The sequence below is a fragment of the Chenopodium album genome, chromosome 15 (assembly GCF_948465745.1).
Source record: "Chenopodium album chromosome 15, dcCheAlbu1.1, whole genome shotgun sequence".
NCBI lineage: Eukaryota > Viridiplantae > Streptophyta > Magnoliopsida > Caryophyllales > Amaranthaceae > Chenopodium > Chenopodium album.
In genome coordinates, this window is record NC_137848.1 from 25,719,465 (window position 1) to 25,741,125 (window position 21,661).

A 21,661-nucleotide genomic window follows, 5' to 3' on the forward strand; every position below is an offset into this window, starting at 1 on the left:
TTGAATGCATTTGACTTTCATTTGATTCAAAAAGCTTTGTTTGAACGTGTTTGACTTTTAGTTGATTAAAAATGCTTTGTTTGCATATGTTTGACTTTTGTTTGACTCAATTAGCATTTCTGAATGCATTTGACTTTCATTTGATTCAAAAAGCTTTGTTTGAGTGTTTTTGACTTTCATTTGAATCAAAAAGCCTAGTTTGAATATGTTTGTCTTTCATTTGATTTAATTTATATTGTTTGAATGTGTTTGACTTTCATTTAATTCCAAAAGCTTTGTTTGAATGTGTTTTGCTGTCACTTATTCAATTAGCTTTGTTGAATGCATTCGATTTTCATTTGATTCAAAAAGCTTTGTTTTAATATGTTTGACTTTTATTTGACTCAATTAGGTTTTTTGAATGCATTTGAATTTCATTTGATTTAGAAATATTTGCTTAAATGCATTCGACTTTCGATTCAAACAACATTAATGGAGTGTTTGACATTCATTTGATTCAATTAGCTTTGTTTGAATGTGTTTGAGTTTCATTTGATTCAAAAATCTTTGTTTATAAAAGTTTGACATTCATTTCACTCAATAAGCATTGTTGAAGGCATTTCACTTTCATTTAATTAAAAAAACTTTGTTTCAATTTGTTTGACTTTCATTTGATTACAAAAGCCTTGTTTGAATGTGTTTGGCTTTCATTTGATTCAATTTGGTTTTTTGAATTCATTTGACTTTCATGTGTTAAAAAAGCTTTGTATGTTTGGCTTTCATTTGACTCAATTAGCTTTTTTAAATACATTTGACATTCATTTGATACAGAAAGCTTTGTTTGAAAGCATTTGACTTTCATTTAATTCAAAAGGCATTATTTTATTTTGTTTGACATTCATTTGATTCAATTAGCTTTGTTTATATGTGTTTGACTTTCATTTGATTAAAAAATCTTTGCATGAATAATTTTGACTTTTATTAGACTGAATTTGCTTTTTTGAATTGATTTGAGTTTTATTTGAGTCAGAAAGTTTTATTTAAATGCATTTGACTTTCATTCGATTCAAAAGGCATTATTTGAATATGTTTGACTTTCATTTGATTCAAAAAGCTTTGTTTGAATCAGTTTGACTTTCATTCGACTTAATTAGAATTTTGGAGTGCATTTGTCTTTCATATGATTCCAAAAGCTTTGATTGAATCTGTTTGACTTTCATTTGATTCAAAAAGCCTTGTTTGAATAAGTTTGACTTTCATTTGAATCAATTGCCTATGTTGAATGCCTTTAATTTCATTTAATTCAAAAACTTTGTTTGAATGTGCTTGACATTCTTTTTGATTAAATTAGCTTTGTTTAATGCATTTTGACTTTCATTTGATTAAGAAAGCTTGGTTTGAATGCATTTGACATTTATTTTATTGATAAGGTATTATTTGAATGTGTTTGAAATTCATTTGATTCAATTAGCTTTGTTGAATGCATTTGACTTTCATTTGATTTAAAAAGCTTTGTTTGAGTAAGTTTGACTTTCATTTAAGTCAATTAGCATTTTGAATGCATTTGACTTTCATTTGATTCACAAAGTTTTGTTTAAATTTGTTTGACTTTCATTTGATTCAAAATGCCTTGTTGGACTGTGTCTAACTTTCATTTGATTCTATCAGCTTTGTTTGAAAGTGTTTGACTTTCATTTTTTTTCAAAAAGCTTTATTTGAATAAGTTTGACTTTTATTTGACTTAATTAGCTTTTTTTGAAAGCATTTGAATTTTATTTGATTCAGAAAGCTTTGTTTAAATGCATTTGATTCAAAATGCATTATTTGAATGTGTTTGACATTCATTTGATTCAATTAGCTTTGTTTGAATGTGTTTGATATTCATATGATTCAATTAGCTTTGTTTGAATATGATTGGCTTTTTTATGACCCAATTAGCTTTTTTGATTGCATTTTACTTTCATTTTGATTTAGAAATCTTTGGTTGAATGCATTTGACTTTTACTTGATTCAAAAGGCATTATTTGAATGTGTTTGACATTCATTTAATTCAATTAGCTTTGTTTGAATGTTTTTGACTTTCATTAGATTCAAAAAGCTATGTTTGAATAAGTTTGTTTTTCATTTTGATTCAATTAGCTTCGTTGAATGCATTTTGACTTTCTTTTGATTTAGAAATCTTAGTTTACATGCATTTGATTTTCATTTGATTCAAAAGGCATTATTTGGAAGTGTGTGACATTCATTTGTTTCAATTAGCTTTGTTTAAATGTGTATGACTTTCATTTGATTCAAAAACCTTTGATAGAATAAGTTTGACTTTCATTTGACTCAATTAGCATTTTTTAATGTATTTGACTTTCAATTGATTTTAAAAGCCTTATTTAAATAATTTTTACTATCATTTCATTGAAAAGGCTTCGTTTGAATGTTTTTGGCTTTCATTTCATTTAATTAGCATTGTAGAATGCATTTAACTTTTATTTGATTCAGAAAGCTTTATTTGAATATGTTTGGCTTTTATTTGACTCAATTAGCATTTTTGAATTCATTTATGTTTGATTTTGATTCAAAAAGCTTTGTTTGAATGCATTTGACTTACAATTTATTCAAAAGGAATTATTTGAAGGTGTTTGATATCATTTGATTCAATTAGCTTTGTTTAAATGTGTTAGACTTTAGTTTGATTGAAAAAGCTTTGTTTGTCTAGGTTTGACTTTCATTTGACTAAATTAGAATTTTTCATTGCATTTGACTTTCATTTCATTCAAAAAGCTTTGTTTGAATGTGTTTGACTTTCATTTGATTCAAAAAGCCTTGTTTGAATGTGTTTGCCTTTCATTTGATTGAATTTACTTCGCTTGAATGTGTTTGACTTGTACTTGATTCAAAAAGTTTTGTTTGCATAAGTATGACTTTTATTTGACTCAAGTGGCTTTTGTGAACGCATTTAACGTACATTTGATTCAGAAATCTTTGTTTGAAAGTGTTTGACTTTTATTTGATTTAAAAAGCTTTGCTTGAAAAAGTTTTGACTTTCATTTGACTCAATTAGCTTTTTTGAATGCATTTGACTTTTATTTTATTCAAAATGCTTTGTTTGAATGTGTTTGACTTTCATTTGATTCAAAATGCTTTGTTTGAATGTGTTTGACTTTTATTTGATTCAAAAAGCCTTATTTGAATGTGTTTGACTTTCATTTGATTTATAAAGCTTTGTTTGAATAAATTTGACTTTTATTTGTCTCAATTTGCTTTTTTTTGAAAGCATTTGACTTTTATTTGATTCAGAAAGCTTTGTTTAAATGCATTTGACTTTTATTTGATTCAAAGGGCATTATTTGAATGTGATTGACATTCATTTGATACAAAAATATTTGTTTGAATGTGTTTGACATTCATTTCATTCAATTAGCTTTGTTTTAATGTTTTTGACTTTCATTAGATTCAAAAAGCTATGTTTGAATAAGTTTGTTTTTCGTTTTGATTTAATTAGCTTCGTTGAATGTATTTTGACTTTCTTTTGATTTAGAAAGCTTAGTTTACATGCATTTTACTTTCATTTGATTCAAAAGGCATTATTTGGAAGTGTGTGACATTCATTTGATTCAATTAGCTTTGTTTAAATGTGTATGACTTTCATTTGATTCAAAAACCTTTGATAGAATAAGTTTGACTTTCATTTGACTCAATTAGCATTTTTTAATGCATTTAACTTTCAATTGATTTTAAAAGCCTTGTTTAAATAGTTTTTACTATCATTTGATTAAAAAAGCTTCGTTTGAATGTTTTTGGCTTTCATTTAATTCAATTAGCACTATAGAATGCATTTAACTTTTATTTGATTTAGAAAGCTTTATTTGAATATGTTTGGCTTTTATTTGACTCAATTAGCATTTTTGAATTCATTTAATTTTGATTTTGATTCAAAAAGCTTTGTTTGAATGCATTTGACTTACAATTTATTCAAAAGGAATTATTTGAATGTGTTTGACATCATTTGATTTAATTAGCTTTGTTTAAATGTGTTAGACTTTAATTTGATTGAAAAAGCTTTGTTTGTCTAGATTTGACTTTCATTTGACTAAATTAGAATTTTTCATTGCATTTGACTTTCATTTCTTTCAAAAAGCTTTGTTTGAATGTGTTTGACTTTCATTTGATTCAAAAAGCCTTGTTTGAATGTGTTTGCCTTTCATTTGATTGAATTTACTTTGCTTGAATGTGTTTGACTTGTACTTGATTCAAAAAGTTTTGTTTCCATAAGTATGACTTTTATTTGACTCAAGTGGCTTTTTTGAACGCATTTAACGTTCATTTGATTCTGAAATCTTTGTTTGAAAGTGTTTGACTTTCATTTGATTTAAAAAGCTTTGCTTGAAAAAGTTTGACTTTCATTTGACTCAATTAGCTTTTTTGAATGCATTTGACTTTTATTTTATTCAAAATGCTTTGTTTGAATGTGTTTGACTTTCATTTGATTCAAAATGCTTTGTTTGAATGTGTTTGACTTTTATTTGATTCAAAAAGCCTTGTTTGAATGTGTTTGACTTTCATTCGATTTAAAAAGCTTTGTTTGAATAAATTTGACATTTATTTGTCTCAATTTGCTTTTTTTGAAAGTATTTGACTTTTATTTGATTCAGAAAGCTTTGTTTAAATGCATTTGACTTTTATTTGATTCAAAGGGCATTATTTGAATGTGATTGACATTCATTTGATACAAAAATATTTGTTTGAATGTGTTTGACATTCATTTCATTCAATTAGCTTTGTTTTAATGTTTTTGACTTTCATTAGATTCAAAAAGCTATGTTTGAATAAGTTTGTTTTTCGTTTTGATTTAATTAGCTTCGTTGAATGTATTTTGACTTTCTTTTGATTTAGAAAGCTTAGTTTACATGCATTTTACTTTCATTTGATTCAAAAGGCATTATTTGGAAGTGTGTGACATTCATTTGATTCAATTAGCTTTGTTTAAATGTGTATGACTTTCATTTGATTCAAAAACCTTTGATAGAATAAGTTTGACTTTCATTTGACTCAATTAGCATTTTTTAATGCATTTGACTTTCAATTGATTTTAAAAGCCTTGTTTAAATAGTTTTTACTATCATTTGATTAAAAAAGCTTCGTTTGAATGTTTTTGGCTTTCATTTGATTCAATTAGCATTGTAGAATGCATTTAACTTTTATTTGATTCAGAAAGCTTTATTTGAATATGTTTGGCTTTTATTTGACTCAATTAGTATTTTTGAATTCATTTAATTTTGATTTCGATTCAAAAAGCTTTGTTTGAATGCATTTGACTTACAATTTATTCAAAAGGAATTATTTGAATGTGTTTGACATCATTTGATTCAATTAGCTTTGTTTAAATGTGTTAGACTTTAATTTGATTGAAAAAGCTTTGTTTGTCTAGGTTTGACTTTCATTTGACTAAATTAGAATTTTTCATTGCATTTGACTTTCATTTCATTCAAAAAGCTTTGTTTGAATGTGTTTGACTTTCATTTGATTCAAAAAGGCTTGTTTGAATGTGTTTGCCTTTCATTTGATTGAATTTACTTTGCTTGAATGTGTTTGACTTGTACTTGATTCAAAAAGTTTTTTTTGCATAAGTATGACTTTTATTCGACTCAAGTGGCTTTTTTGAACGCATTTAACGTTCATTTGATTCAGAAATCTTTGTTTGAAAGTGTTTGACTTTCATTTGATTTAAAAAGCTTTGCTTGAAAAAGTTTGACTTTCATTTGACTCAATTAACTTTTTTGAATGCATTTGACTTTTATTTTATTCAAAATGCTTTGTTTGAATGTGTTTGACTTTCATTTGATTCAAAATGCTTTGTTTGAATGTGTTTGACTTTTATTTGATTCAAAAAGCCTTATTTGAATGTGTTTGACTTTCATTTGATTTAAAAAGCTTTGGTTGAATAAATTTGACTTTTATTTGTCTCAATTTGCTTTTTTTGAAAGCATTTGACTTTTATTTGATTCAGAAAGCTTTGTTTAAATGCATTTGACTTTTATTTGATTCAAAGGGCATTATTTGAATGTGATTGACATTCATTTGATACAAAAAGATTTGTTTGAATGTGTTTGACATTCATTTCATTCAATTAGCTTTGTTTGAATATGATTGGCTTTTTTATGACTCAATTAGCTCTTTTGAATGAATTTTACTTTCCTTTTGATTCAGAAAGCTTTTTTTGAATGCATTTGACTCTAATTTTATTCAAATGGCATTATTTGAATGTGTTTGGCATTCATTTGATTCAAATAGCTTTGTTTGAATGTTTTTGACTTTCATTTGATTCAAAAAGCTTTGTTTGAATATGTTTGACTTTCATTTGAATCAATTAGCGTTTTTGAATGCATTTGACTTTCATTTGATTCCAAAAGATTTGTTTTAATGTGTTTCACTTTCATTTGATTAAAAAAGCTTTGTTTGGATGTGTTTGGCGTTCATTTGGTTCAATTAGCTTTGTTGAATGCATTTGACTTTCATTTGATTCAAAAATATTTATTTGAATATGTTTGACTTTTTATTTGACTCAATTAGCTTTTTTGATATCATTTAACTTTCATTTTGATTAAAAAATCTTTGTTTGAATAAGTTTGACTTTCATTTGAATCAATTAGCGTTTTTGAATGCATTAGAATTTCATTTGATTCAAAAAGCTTTGTTTGAATGTGTTTGACTTTCATTTGATTAAAAAAGCTTTGTTTCCATATGTTTGACTTTCATTTGACTCAATTAGCATATTTGAATGCATTTGACTTTCATTTGATTCAAAAAATCTTTGTTTGAGTGTTTTTGACTTTCATTTGATCCAAAAAGCCTAGTTTGAATATGTTTGGCTTTCATTTGATTTAATTTATATTGTTTGAATGTGTTTGACTTTCATTTAATTCCAAAAGCTTTGTTTGAATGTGTTTCGCTGTCATTTATTCAATTAGCTTTGTTGAATGCATTCGACTTTCATTTGATTCAAAAAGCTTTGTTTTAATATGTTTGACTTTTATTTGAGTCAATTAGGTTTTTTGAATGCATTTGACTTTCATTTGATTTAGAAATATTTTCTTGAATGCATTTGACTTTCGATTTTATAGGCATTAATTGAGTGTTTGACATTCATTTGATTCAATTAGCTTTGTTTGAATGTGTTTGAGTTTCATTTGATTCAAAAAGCTTTGTTTATAAAAGTTTGACATTCATTTCACTGAATAAGCATTATTGAAGGCATTTCACTTTCACTAGTGGAAAAATGGCCATTCGTAACGGCCTATTTGTAACGGGCAATTAAATCCCCGTTACAATAACATCATTTGTAACGGGCAAAACCAATGTCCGTTACGAAAAACCAATGACTTGAGAAGGAAAAGAAGTATTCGTAACGGGCAATTATATGCCCGTTACAAAAAGCTCATTATTCGTAACGGGCACTTTTTTGCCCGTTACAAATAAAGACTAATTCGTAACTGACAGCTTATGCCCGTTACAAATAGAAAAGTCAATTGAATTTTGACCAGTTATTTGTAGCCAACAAAAGTGACCGTTACGAATAAGCCTTCAAATTAAACCCTAACTTTCCATTTCCCCTTTCTCACTCACTCTCTCTCCTCAAACTCCCTCCTTTGCCTTCACCTTTCGTTCTCACTCTTTCACTCCCAAACTCCCTCCTTCTCCGTCGAACTCCGTTGAAGCTCCGTCGGATCGAAAATCCCTCGCAATTCCCTTCTTCTCCCTTGGCTACCGGAGCAGCTACTCGGCCACCAATCCTCCGCAATTCCTGTCTTCTCCTTCGCAATTCCCTTTTTCTCCCTCGCAACTCCCTTCTTCTCTCTACCGACTCCAGTGGTGCTCCCTTGACGCCGGCCTTCAGCCCCTTTCTTCTCCCTCGCAATTTCCTTCTTCTCCCTCAGCTACCAGAGCATCTTCTCGCCTAATTCCGGGCACCGGTCCTCCGCCTGCAGCCGCCCTTACATTGCGGTATGCTAATCAACTTTTAAGTTTCAACTTTCACTCTATAACATAAATTTCTGGTTTATAATTTGACCCAATATGATAATTTAATGAGCACAGTTGAATTAGTTTGATTTCTTTGAGTATTTTGTGTTATCTGTAATTTTAATTAGTTCACTAGTTCAGTACATATTTTTTTTTTGAAGAAGAAGAATCACTAGTTCAGTACATAAGGTATGCTATTAATGCTATTTTTATATGTTTGTGGATTGGTAATTATTGTGGAAGCTGTGAATTTTTCATTGCAATTGCAGAATTATAATGAAATGGGGTTTGTAATTGTTGTGTTCAGCACAACTAAGAAAATTTAAGCTTTTCTTTAAAAAAAAAAGATAATTTGATCTTAAATTTTTGTAAAGCTTCATCATATTTCGACATTTGTTAGTGAATTTGATTTTGAGTGGTTCCAATCTGTTAATGATGATGGTCAATTGACGGGGTTATTCAATTGGACACTCTTTTCATTTTTATATTATTCTTAAGCATATAACCCATTATATGCCCAAAACTGAACCTGAAAACTCTTTTACCCAAAACTAACATAAAAACAACAAAGATAAGTAAAAGTTAGTCATTTTCAAAATTGAATTAATTAATCTTAAGAAACCAATTAAGATTAAGACAAAAGTGAGGGAGAGACAGAAAGAGGCCCAAAAATCCCTCCTCCAGTTATAAGTGAAGTGCAAGTAATATTATAAACGTGGTCGTTTAGTTGAACATAGAAGTAAATCTATAAATCTATAAATACTGTTGTCTTGGATGTCTGGTAAGCTCACACGTAAGGAGCTTCTTATTTTTGTTTCAATCGCCTGGGCGGCCTGGGCTTACAGGAACTCAGTTGCTTTTAACAACCCATGGAAGTGCAAAGTGACTGGAACTATGGGTTTTGTTAAACTGGTGGAAGACTTTAAGAAATATACGAAGGCTACCAGTGGTAATGTGGTGAAATATGGAGGGATTTCTCGTAGCGGTTGGCAGAAACCAACTCATGGAGGTTAGCTTCTTGCTTTTCTGTCTGTTTCATATCTTGACGTTCCATTGTACATTTTTTTTCTTTGTATTTGAATCATTGAATGTATTCTTCTCACTCTTTGGCTACAAGCACTATTGACTACTCTGCATTCATCATTATTGATTATGTATTGCTATTCCACTAAGATGCCCTGATATTTCTATGTCGGCTGGAGTATCCACAAGGCCTTTAAAATTTCATACCTTAAACTAATGACCAAATAATCGGCTTAATTACAGCTTTTAATAGGAAATTCCTATTTTGTTTAGGTCTTCTGTTTTTTGCATTTTATCAGATGTGATCCATACCTTTGTTTCTTGAGACTAATAAGAACACTGTAGATAATTGCTGACTATTATTATTATTATTATTATTATTATTATTATTATTATAACAAAACCTACAGAGTCAATCAATTTACAAGAAATTGGTAGGGAGCCGAGATACAATCTGGGCCCCCACCCCTCTACCTATAGCGAACCCGATCCTACTGAAGATGTGAGCAGCTGCACGAGCACCAATATCCTGAAACTTAGCGAACGCCTGAACGCTTGAACCCGCACGAGCACCAATATTATTATTATTATTATTATTATTATTATTATTATAATTTCTGGTAGGTTTGGGTTTATTTTCGGCGGCTAGGTGAATAATTGTTCTTGTTTAATTTTTAATTTTAATTGTTGTTCTTTAATTTTCAGTTTTAAATAATTTTAATTAATTTGTTGTGGAAACTAACTGTACTAATGTGATTGTTCAATTTCAATTCAAAACCTTGTAAAATATATATGAAATAAATTTATATTTTTTGAAAATTTGATGAGTCCGAAATAAATTTGCATGATTAACGGGAGAATAGGGGGAGTAATAATAAATTTGTATTTAATTGTATTGTTTGCCTAAAGAACTAAATGAGAAAATTCCATGTTTTGAGCTTTCTGAAACTGTTTTGCCTCAGGTTATGCAATTAAGATCTACCATTGAAAGTATTATTCGTGAACAACCGCGGTGAAATCAACCCCTAGCTCTTTTTAGCAGCTATTGAGCTACTCACTTCTGCAACAACTCACCAGGTTTGTTACGTTTCAATACTTTTCAATAAGAAACTGTAATAATGCCAGAGTATCTTATTGTTGATTCTATATGAATGAATTGAGTTGTGCTTAAAAAAATTTGAATTTTATGCTGGAGTAAACTATTGCTGACTTTGTATGAATTATCTAGCTATGTCTACATCTGCTTCCACTCTCTTATTCCCATATATTGATTTATAGTATTATCTTGTGCCACTAGGCAGACATAAATGCATTATATGCCACCATTTACAATGTGACCAAAGGAATGAACAAAAATCTTAATAATTGTTGAAATGTATAGTATTAAGCAGCAACACAAGATACAACATACATCTAATTATCTAACTACTCTGTTTTTCTTGTTTTATTGAAATTATTACTCAATTTTTATTATCTTTTTATTTTATGGAAATTTGTTGTAGTTTGCATTTCCGCTTAGTTTAATTCAATTGAACTGTCGTTTTGATTTTGCTTGAACATATCCTTGATTTGTTGATTGATCTTGAATGTGTTAATATTTATTATGCATTATATCTTCATATGCCTAGATACCCATTCAAGATAGAAGTCCCTTAGGCAATTTTGAAGCCTTTTTGGCTGTAAATGCTCCAAAAAGTGAGTAAAGGTCATATTTCATTGATTTCAATTCATAGAAACTAAATATAAGTTAATTATGGATGTTATGAGCTTTATTTCTATAAATTGGACCAATACATGAAAAATGGGAAAAATAGAAGTCCCTTAGGCAATTTTAAAGCCTTTTTGGCTCTAAATGCTCCCAAAAGTGAGTAAAAGGTCATATTTCTTTAATTTCAATTCATAGAAACCAAATATGAGTTAATTATGGATATTATGAGTTTTATTTTTATAATTTGGACCAACACATTAAAAACGGGAAAAATAGAAGTCCCTTGGGCAATTTTGAAACCTTTTTAGATCTAAATGCTCCCAAAAGTGAGTAAAAGGTCATATTTCTTTAATTTCAATTCATAGAAACCAAATATAAGTTAATTATGGATATTATGAGTTTTATTTGTATAATTTGGACCAACACATTAAAAACGGGAAAAATAGAAGTCCATTGGGCAATTTTGAAACCTTTTTAGATCTAAATGCTTCCCAAAGTGAGTAAAAGGTCATATTTCATTAATTTCAATTCATAGAAACCAAAATATAAGTTAATTATGGATGTTATGAGTTTTATTTATATAATTTGGACCAACACATGAAAGATGGGAAAGATAGAAGTCCATTAGGCAATTTTGAAACGACTAGAGTCAACACATGAAAGATGGAAAAGATAGAGTTGTATTTCTTTAATATGAAATATGGGAAAGAAAACATTTATTCTAATGATTATTTTTATTTTGTAACCTCATTCATTTGTTTTTTTTTTTTAGAAGGATTTTTGTTCAAGAAAAGCCCCTTATGATGTTGGCGAGTTGAATGTGGTTCAAGAACAATGGGCACAATACTTTAGATCTAAATATTTATTGAATGCATAACTATTAGGTAGAATAATGTAATATTATTAGTGTTTTGTATGTATTGGATAAACTTATACAAGTTTTTATTTGTAATGTATTATTTATATTATTATGTCTTATTAATTTCTACAAATGTTTTGTTCAGCATAATTGTTTATTTACAGTTATATATGTAGAGGAACAGGTTTATTATCACAGATTATAATTATATTAATTATAAATATAAATAAATGCTGCCGAAATTTAATAAAAAAATAAAATAATTTATAGACTATTTGTAACGGGAAACAAATATGCTCGTTACAAATAAGTACTTATTCGTAACAGGAATTAGTGTTGCCCGTTACGAATAAGTACTTATTTGTAAGGGGCATATTTGTTGCCCGTTACAAATAAATACAAATCAAAATACAATAAGTCGGTATTTGTAACTGGCAAAAAAGTGCCCGTTACAAATAATAGGTTATTCGTAACGGGCATATTAATTGCCCGTTACGAATAACCTATTATTCGTAACAGGCATATCAGGTGCCCGTTACGAATAACCTATTATTTGTAACGGACATCGCCCGTTACAAATAACAAAGGCCATCCGTAACGGCCGCATACGTAACGGACGCTGCCCGTTACGGATGGGCAATTTTTGCCCGTTACGGATGGGCTTTTTTCCACTAGTGTTTCATATGATTAAAAAAGCTTTGTTTCAATTTGTTTCACTTTCATTTGATCACAAAAGCCTTGTTTGAATGTGTTTGGCTTTTATTTGATTCAATTAGGTTTGTTGAATTCATTTGACTTTCATGTGTTCAAAAAACTTTGTATGTTTGGCTTTCATTTGACTTAATTAGCTTTTTTGATTACATTTGACATTCATTTGATACAGAAAGCTTTGTTTGAAAGCATTGGACTTTCATTTGATTCAAAAGGCATTATTTTAATTTGTTTGACATTCATTTGATTCAATTAGCTTTGTTTGAATGCGTTTGACTTTCATTTGATTCAAAAATCTTTGCATCAATACGTTTGACTTTTATTTGACTGAATTTGCTTTTCTGAATGGATTTGACTTTTATTTGATTCAGAAAGATTTATTTAAATGCATTTGACTTTCATTTGATTCAAAAGGCATTATTTGAATATGTTTGACTTTCATTTTATTCAAAAAGCTTTGTTTGAATCAGTTTGTCTTTCATTCGACTTAATTAGAATTTTGGAATGCATTTGACTTTCATTTGATTCCAAAAAATTTGATTGAATCTGTTTGACTTTCATTTGATTTAAAATCCTTGTTTGAATAAGTTTGACTTTCATTTGACTCAATTACCTTTGTTGAATACATTTAATTTCATTTGATTCAAAAATCTTTGTTTGAATGTGCTTGACATTCTTTTTGATTCAATTAGCTTTGTTTAATGCATTTTGACTTTCATTTGATTAAAAAAGCTTGGTTTGAATGCATTTGACATTTATTTTATTAATAAGGCATTATTTGAATGTGTTTGAAATTCATTTGATTCAATTAGCTTTGTTGAATGCATTTCACTTTCATTTGATTTAAAAAGTTTTGTTTGAATAAGTTTGTCTTTCATTTGAGTCAATTAGCATTTTGAATGCATTTGACTTTCATTTGATTCACAAAGCTTTGTTTGAATTTGTTTGACTTTCATTTTGATTCAAAATCTTTTTTTGAATAAGTTTGACTTTTATTTGACTCAATTAGCTTTTTTTCAAAGCATTTGACTTTTATTTGATTTAGAAAGCCTTGTTTAAATGCATGTGACTTTTTATTGACTCAAAAGGCATTATTTGAATGTGTTTGACTTTCATTTAATTTAAAAAGCTTTGTTCGAATAAGTTTGACTTTCATTTTCATTCAGAAAGCTTTGTTTGAATGCATTTGACTTTTATTTGATTCAAAAGGCATTGTTTGAATGTGTTTGACATTAAATTGATTCAATTAGCTTTGTTTAAATATGATTTGCTTTTTTATGACTCAATTAGCTCTTTTGAATGCATTTTACTTTTATTTTGATTCAGAAAGCATTGTTTGAATGCATTTCACTTTTATTTGATTCAGAAATCATTGTTTGAATGCATTTCACTTTTATTTGATTCAAAAAGCATTGTTTGAATATTTTTGACATTCATTTGATTCAATTAGCTTTGTTTGAATGTTTTTGAGTTTCATTTGATTTAAAAAGCTTTGTTTGAATGCATTTGACTTTCATTTGAATCAAATTAACGTTTTTGAATGCATTTGACTTTCATTTGATTTAAAAAGCTTTGTTTGAGTGTTTTTGACTTTCATTTAATTCAAAAAGCCTTGTTTGAATGTGTTTGGCTTTCATTTGATTTAATTTTCTTTGTTTGAATGTGTTTGACTTTCATTTGATTCCAAAAGCTTTGTTTGAATGTGTTTGACTTTCATTTGATTCCAAAAGCTTTGTTTAAATGTGTTTCGCTTTCATTTATTCAATTATCTTTGTTGAATGAATTCGACTTTCATTTGATTCAAAAAGCTTTGTTTGAATATGTTTGACTTTTATTTGACTCAATTAGCTATTTGACTTTCATTTGATTCAGAAATCTTTGTTTGAATGCATTTGACTTTCGATTCAAAAGGCATTAATTTAGTGTTTGAAATTTATTTGATTCATTTAGCTTTGTTTGAATGTGTGTGTCTTTCATTTGATTCAAAAAGCTTTGTTTATAGAAGTTTGACATTCATTTCACTCAATAAGCATTATTGAAGGCGTTTCACTTTCATTTGATTAACAAAAACTTTGTTTGAATCTGTTTGACTATCATTTGATTTAAAAATCTTTGTTTAAATGTGTTTGTCTTTCATTTGATTTAATTATCTTTTTTGAATTCATTTGACTTTTATTTGATTCATAAAGTTTTGTTTGAATGTGTTTGACTTTCATATGATTCAAAAAGCTTTGTTTTAATAAGTTTGACTTTCATTTGACTCAATTAGCAGTTTTGAATGCATTTAACTTTCATTTGATTCAAAAAGTTTTGTTTGAATGTGTTTTACCTTTATTTGATTCTATTAGCTTTGTTGAATGCATTTGACTTTCATTTTAGGCAAAAAACTTTATTTGAATAAGTTAGGCTTTCATTTGATTTAATTAGCTTTGTTGAATGCATTTGACTTTTATTTAATTCAAAAAGTTTTGTTTGAATATGTATGGCTTTCATTTGACTCAACTAGCTTTTCTGAATGTATTTTGACTTTAATTTAATTCAAAAACCTTTGTTTAATGCATTTGACTTTCATTTTATTCAAAAGGCACTATTTGAATGTGTTTGACATTCATTTAATTCTAAAATCTTTGTTTAAATTAGTTTAACTTTCATTTGACTCAATTAGCGTTTTTGAATGCATTTTATTTTCATTTGATTCCAAAAGCTTTATTTAAATGTGTTTGACTTACATTTGATTCTAAAAGCCTTGTTTGAATGTGTTTGGCTTTCATTTGATTCAATTAGCTTTGTTTGAATGTGTTTGACTTTCATTTGATTCAAAAAGCTTTGTTTGAATCAGTTGAACTTTAATTTGACTCAATTAGCATTTTTGAATACATTTGACTTTCATTTGATTCAAAAAGCTTTGTTTAAATTCATTTGACTTTCATTTGATTCAAAAGGCATTATTTGAATGTATTTGACATTCATTTGATTCAATTAGCTCTGTTTGAAAGTGTTTGACTTTCATTTGATTCTCAAATCTTTGTTTGAGTCAGTATAACTTTCATTTAACTCAATTAGCATATTTAAATGCATTTGACTTTCCTTTGATTCAAAAAGCTTTGTTTGAATGTGTTTCACTTTCTTTTGATTCAAAAAGCTTTATTGGACTGTGTTTGGCTTTAATTTTATACAATTAGCTTTGTTGAATGCATTAGACTTACATTTGATTAAAAAAGCTTTGTTTGAATGTGTTTTTCTTTCATTTGATTCAAAAATCTTTGTTTGAATAAGTTTTACTTTCATTTGACTAAATTAGCTTTTTTAAATGCATTTAACTTTCCTTTGATTCAATAAGCTTTGTTTGAATGTGTTTGACCTTCATTTTATTTAATTAGGTTTGTTGGATGCATTTGACTTTCATTTGTGGTAGAAAGTTTTATTTGAATGTGTTTGGCTTTCATTTGAATTTATTAGATTTTTTGAATGCATTTGACTTTCATTTGATTCAAAAAGCTTTGTTTGAATATGTTTGGCTTTCATTTGGCTCAATTAGCTTTTCTGAATGTATTTGACTTCCATTTGACTCAGAAAGCTTTGTTTGAATGTTATTTGGGTATTTCTTCCCCGTCACGTGGTATAAGGTAAGCTTGCCACGTGTCACCTGAGAAGGCCTCCAAATGGAACTCTCAGGGGGCTGACACGTGTCAAGCAGATATCCCCCTAGGATTTGGCGGCGGTCAAGGCTAATTCCCAAGGTAGCTGTAAAACGGCGTAGCCCAAGTCCCTAGGTCATCAAACCCTAGGGTAGGGCACACTTTTTTAGGACCTTATAAATAAAGAGATTCCCTTTTTTATTCAGGCACGTCTTAATTATTACATCATTTATTACTCTCGAAACAGAGAACACCTGATCTCGGAATCCGAGAAGATATTTACTTTCCGCACGTTTTACTCTGAATCCTTACTAACTAAACCTTCAGAGGCGGACCTCTGAACATTTGGAGTTCCGTTGTTTTGCAGGTACAGGCGGCTTTGTTGGACCCAGTCTTCGAGTTGTAACTCTCCCAAGGGACACAAAAACCCCCGAAACATTTGGCGTCGTCTGTGGGGAGAGTACCTCAAAGATGGCTTCACAAGATCCTGTATCGCTTCCTGAGACAATTCGGCCTTCGGTTGATGCAGAGGTCCATTCATACCATGACTCCGGTGACGACTGTGAAGTCGAAACCTATGTGGCCACTGATGGGTCACTAATCTCTTAACGCATCCATCACAAAGAGGGACGGGAGTGGAACATTAACCAGGCGGGTACAAGCAAGCCCCCTGGACAGCCGTCTGATTAGATGCAGGCAGTCGGATCAGCCCCCATCACCCAAGACGAGCTCATGAAATTCATGACAAGTTTCAAGGGTAAACTCAAGGAATTGATCGCCAATAGGACGGCTGCTCCTAGGAAGGAACAGTCGGCCAAAAAACCAGCTCAAGTTGAGAAAGCAAAGTCAGTCAAGGACCGACAGCCTACCCCTCACCCTGCTACGAAGGAGAAGGCTCGGCCCCAGATTAATCTCTCCAAACTCCATTTCCTAGAAGCGGAAAAGAGAAAGGCCATTTGGCATATGCAGTCGGACGGTAGCAAAAGGACCTTTTTTGATGCTCGACATTACATTAAGCAAAAGAAGAACCAGCAGCTGTCTGAGTCGGCATCCACATCGAGTTACCCAAATAGCTTCAAGAATACCTCAGTGAGGAATTCGCAATCTGTACATAGGACTCTGTCAGGCGGCCTCTCCATCCACACGGATCCTCATATGATTAACTCGGCACAGTATGTAGCCCAACCATTATACAGGTCACCTGCTTTTCCCTACATCCAGCCTGCCTTCTTCGGAGGACAAGCGACATACGATTACCAGCCTATGGGCTGGCAGATTCGACTACAAAACCTCGGAGAACAACCCTCTGCGTTCTCTAGAGAGATAGCCGAGGCCGAACAGCCGACCAAGGTTAAGAACGTGTTGGTAGGAACCTATGTTGGTACCTCTAACCCAGAAGATCACCTTCTTGCATACACCCACTTGATGTATCTACAAGGGTTGGATGATGCCGCTTGGTGTCGCTGCTTCCCAGCTACCTTGAAGGGCATAGCCCAATAGTGGTTCGGCAACCTGCCGACTAGATGCATAAACAGATTCAAGACGCTTGTGTTCTTGTTTGCTTCCAACTTCTCTATAAACATCCCTGCAAAGAAAACAAGTCTCTACCTGAGCAATGTGCAGCAGGGAGATAGAGAAGGATTGCGCTCCTACGTCAGGCGGTTCAATCTGGTGAGAATCCATATTCAAGGGCTGTCTGACGAAGTTGCCTATACAGACTTCTTCAAGGGTCTGAAGGATGGGTCGACTTTCAAGTTCGACCTCTTCCGCAAGAAAATCTTTACCCTCTAGGTAGCCCTGATGGAGGCTAAAGCCTATATACATGCAACCGAACTCTGCTCCTCAATAAGCAGTCGGACTCTAAAAGGTCTGACAAGTAGAAGGAGAGTCGGCCTGCTCAGCTGGCTCAGAAGCCTGAAGAGAGCAAGAGGAAGAAAGAGATCCGGGCGGTTGATAACTCTGATCAGCCAGCCCAGAAGAAGAAAAAAGAATTTAAATCGTACGTTCCAAGGTACGAGTTTAACAACGACAGCTACTCCATCCTCATGGAGATAAAGGATCGGCTGACCTTAGAGAAGCCAAATCCAATGAAAGGTTCCTCCGAAAATCGGAACAAAAACAAACACTGCCACTACCATGAGGACGTCGGCCATGACACCAATGACTGTTACAGCCTCCAGCGGATGCTTGACCGTCTAGTCGACAAAGGAGTTCTGAAGTCCTATGTGAAATCAAAAGTGACATCCAAAGTGAATCTGGGGCAGTCCTCTAAAAAGAGACCCCAGCCTACTGGTAGTTCGGACACCGATGAGGAGCCGGTCTACACTATAGCAGGTGGATTCGCTGGAGGTGGCCCGATCATGCGGGGCAACAAGGACCATCTGAGAAAGATGGTCAATTTTGTTGAAGAGGGATAAGCGTCTGGCACTACCGCCTTCCCAGAAGTTGTCATCACTAAGAAGGACCGGGGCAAAGTCCGTCGGCCGCATAATGACCCTGTGGTCATCGAGTGCAAAGTGGCCAACCAACTGGTTGGCCCCATTCTGATTGACACAGGAAGCTTCTTTGACATCATCAGCTACAAGTGCCTTTCCAAGCTCAAATACAAGCTGGATAGCATGCATGATGTCTCCTATCCCCTTGTGGGGTTTCGGGGAGGAGTGGTGCACCCATTCGGACGGATAGATCTCCCTGTCCGGCTGGGAGAAAAGGGCAAAGGGCGGCACATGACCGTCTGATTTTTGGTGGTCGAAGAGCTGACCACCTATAACCTTATTCTTGGCCGACCCACTCTAAACGAGTGCAAGGCCGTCATCATCCCATCCCTCATGTTGCTCAAGTATGAAAGGGACGATGGCTCTATTGGCTCCCTAAACGGAGATCAGAAGACGACCAGAGAGTGCTATCTCTCGGACGTCAAACCCGCGGCCGCAGCAGCTGGACAGGGGAAGGAGCCAATAGACCTTGATGATATCAAGGAAGATCAATCGGCCCCACCAGCCGCAAAGAAAAGAATGACTTATCAGCTGGTGGTGGTTAAGAAAAAAAAAGCAATAGAAGTTACTGGCCGGGGAACGGTCAGACGACCTCCGTCCCCAGCCGGCTGGTGATCACATTGATATTCCTCTAGACGATAGCCATCTAGAGTGAACTGTTAAGGTGGGGACGGTTGCTTTTGCGAAGATGGGTGCAGACTTGCACCATCTGCTAAAAGAATTCAAAGACATTTTTGCCTTTAAAGTGGAAGAGATGCAAGGCATCAGCCCGGATCTTACAGTCCATAAACTTGGCGTGGATCCAAAAAAGAAGCCCATCCGGTAAAAGAAAAGAAATCACGGCGAGGAGAGAAGTCAAGCGGCAGCTACCGAAGTAAAAAGCTGTTAGACGCGGGGTTCATTCGGCCATGTAACTTCCTTTAGTAGGTTGCGAATGTTGTGCTTGTGAAGAAGCCGAATGGTACCTGGCACCACCGGATCTATCTTATAAATAGGGAGATTTCCCCTATTTATGGGGCAGATACATTTATTACAACCCTATATTCTCTTACATCTGTGAAAACACCTGATCTCAGAATCTGAGAAGATCTCACTCTACTTTTCCGCACCTTTTTTTATTCTCCAACACGTTCTAACTTTATCGTCGTAGGCGGAGCTCCAACCACCCGGAGTCTCCATTATTTTGCAGGTACATGCACCACTGGATTTGTCTTCAAGCTGTAACTCTCTTAAGGGACTAAAACACCGAAAACATTTGGCGCCGTCTGTGGGGTGAGTACCTCAAATATGGTTCAAGAGTCTGTACCGCCGCCAGACCCCAGCCGTCCCAAGGTTGATGGGGAGGTCTTTACAGATAATGAGGACGACCACGATGTGGACGTCGAAACATATGTGGCCACTGACGAATCACTCATTGCTAAACACATCCGTTCCAGAGACAAGCTAGAACGAGTAAACAATGAAGCAGGTCCCAGCAAGTCTGCTGGACCACCGCCTGGGAATACCAAGGTGGTAGGTAGTTAGGCTCTAGTAACCCGAGACGAACTTATGAAATTCATGACAAGTTTCAAAGGTGAAATCAAGGACCTGATCAACCAGAATACGGCTGGCTCTAGCTGATGAGTGACATTTATGTCACTCCTAGGATAGTGTTTATGCCTTGTTTTAGCTTGTCTTAGGGTGTTTTGTAGTTGTTTTGTTCAAATAATGCGTGCATACATGTCTCGATGTGATTTTAATGAAATCGCGTATATTGTTGTATGCTTGCCTTCATTGCGTGTTTGCACCGTTCCCTATACCTTATTGCTTCCCTTGGTGTTTGTGCTTAGGTATTTGAAGTCTTGGATTGCAAAGAAGAAGCCAAGGAATCATGAGAGAAGAATCGAAGAAAGCAAGGTGCAAGGGCGCGAATAATGTGCGGGCGCGCAGCCCTGTTAGAACCCGCGCAAAATTAGCGAAATTGCAGAATCGAGGCAGAAAGTTTTGCGCGACATGTGCGCGGGCGCGCAGCTACGGTGCGCGGGCGCGCAGCCAGCAGCACGGGCGCACACACCAAAGCACAAGCCGCGCAACCCACAAATGCGCGGGCGCGCAGGCTGCTGCGAGGGAGCGCAGGCCGCTGCGAGGGCGCACAGACCGCTGCGAGGGCGCACGCGCGGGCGCACAGCTACCATGCGCGGGCGCACAGATCCTTGCGCGGGCGCACAGCGGGTCCTGTTCAGCGTTTTTGCGCGATTCTTTATATATTGCGGGGCTTGTTTTGTAAGAAAAAGAACTTCATTCTTTTAGATCTTTTTCCCTAGTTTTAGGAGAGCTTCTCTCTCTAGGTTTAGCTTAGGATTAGAGTAGTTTAGAGAGAGAAAGTGAGGGTTTCACCATTGTTGAGCTTGGATTTTGAAGAAGAAGATTGATCATCTTGTTTGTAGACTTTCATCTTCAATCAATGAGAATCTCTAACTCTCTCTCCTCTATTTTTATTTGCTTTCTTTTGATTATCGTTTTTGTTGTTGGTATTTCTTGTTAATCATGTTGATTCTTGATTATTTGTTGATTAATCTTGTTGTTATCATGATTAGTGAGTAATTCTCCCATTAAGGGGATGGTTGTGGTGTAGTTGGATCTTGAGCATGTTCTAGGTTTAGAGTTGATTTATTTGTGATTAAAGTCTTTATATGCTTGATATTCTTTAATCTTCTTGCAAGTGCACATTGTTGGTTGATTAAAGGTGAATCTTTGCTAACAAGGAACGGAAGTTGACTTAGTTAAGGTTCATTATAATCGATTGTTATTTAGTACTACCTCCTAGTATATGGTTCTAATGTGGAAACATAGAGGCTATGTTAGGAGAAGCCAATTGACCCCGGAAGGCGGCTAGATTGGATCCTTTATTTCGATATTTGAGCATGTTTAGTTCATAATTAATTCAATTTCTATGCCTTTGTTTATGTTCAAGTGAATGCTATTCCTAAACCATTTCCCTTAATGCTTTATTTCTTGTTTTAGCATATTTAGACTTTAGTTTATTTATCTCCTATTCCGGACTAGCTTAATTGTCAATAACATTTGGTGGTGTTTAACCGTTCTTTGTGGTTCGACCCCTATGCTTGCCTTATACTCGTATTAGGTTTGTTTAGGTTGTATAAATTGTATTTGATCTAGGGATAGACAATTGACGACGCGTTTATTCCTTCATCAAATTGGCGCCGTTGCCGGGGAACGACTTCCATTACCATTG

At 33.1% G+C, this 21,661-nt stretch overlaps 1 long non-coding RNA gene across 1 annotated transcript; it reads left to right on the forward strand.

Annotated features, from left to right (window-relative positions):
• The first annotated feature begins 7,609 nt into the window (after positions 1–7,609).
• On the forward strand, positions 7,610–11,726 carry LOC145582102 (uncharacterized). The gene is made up of 4 exons (XR_014099760.1): positions 7,610–7,974; positions 8,838–9,001; positions 9,978–10,092; positions 11,496–11,726. It is a non-coding gene; the product is annotated as an uncharacterized LOC145582102 (long non-coding RNA).
• Positions 11,727–21,661: the final 9,935 nt, after the last annotated feature.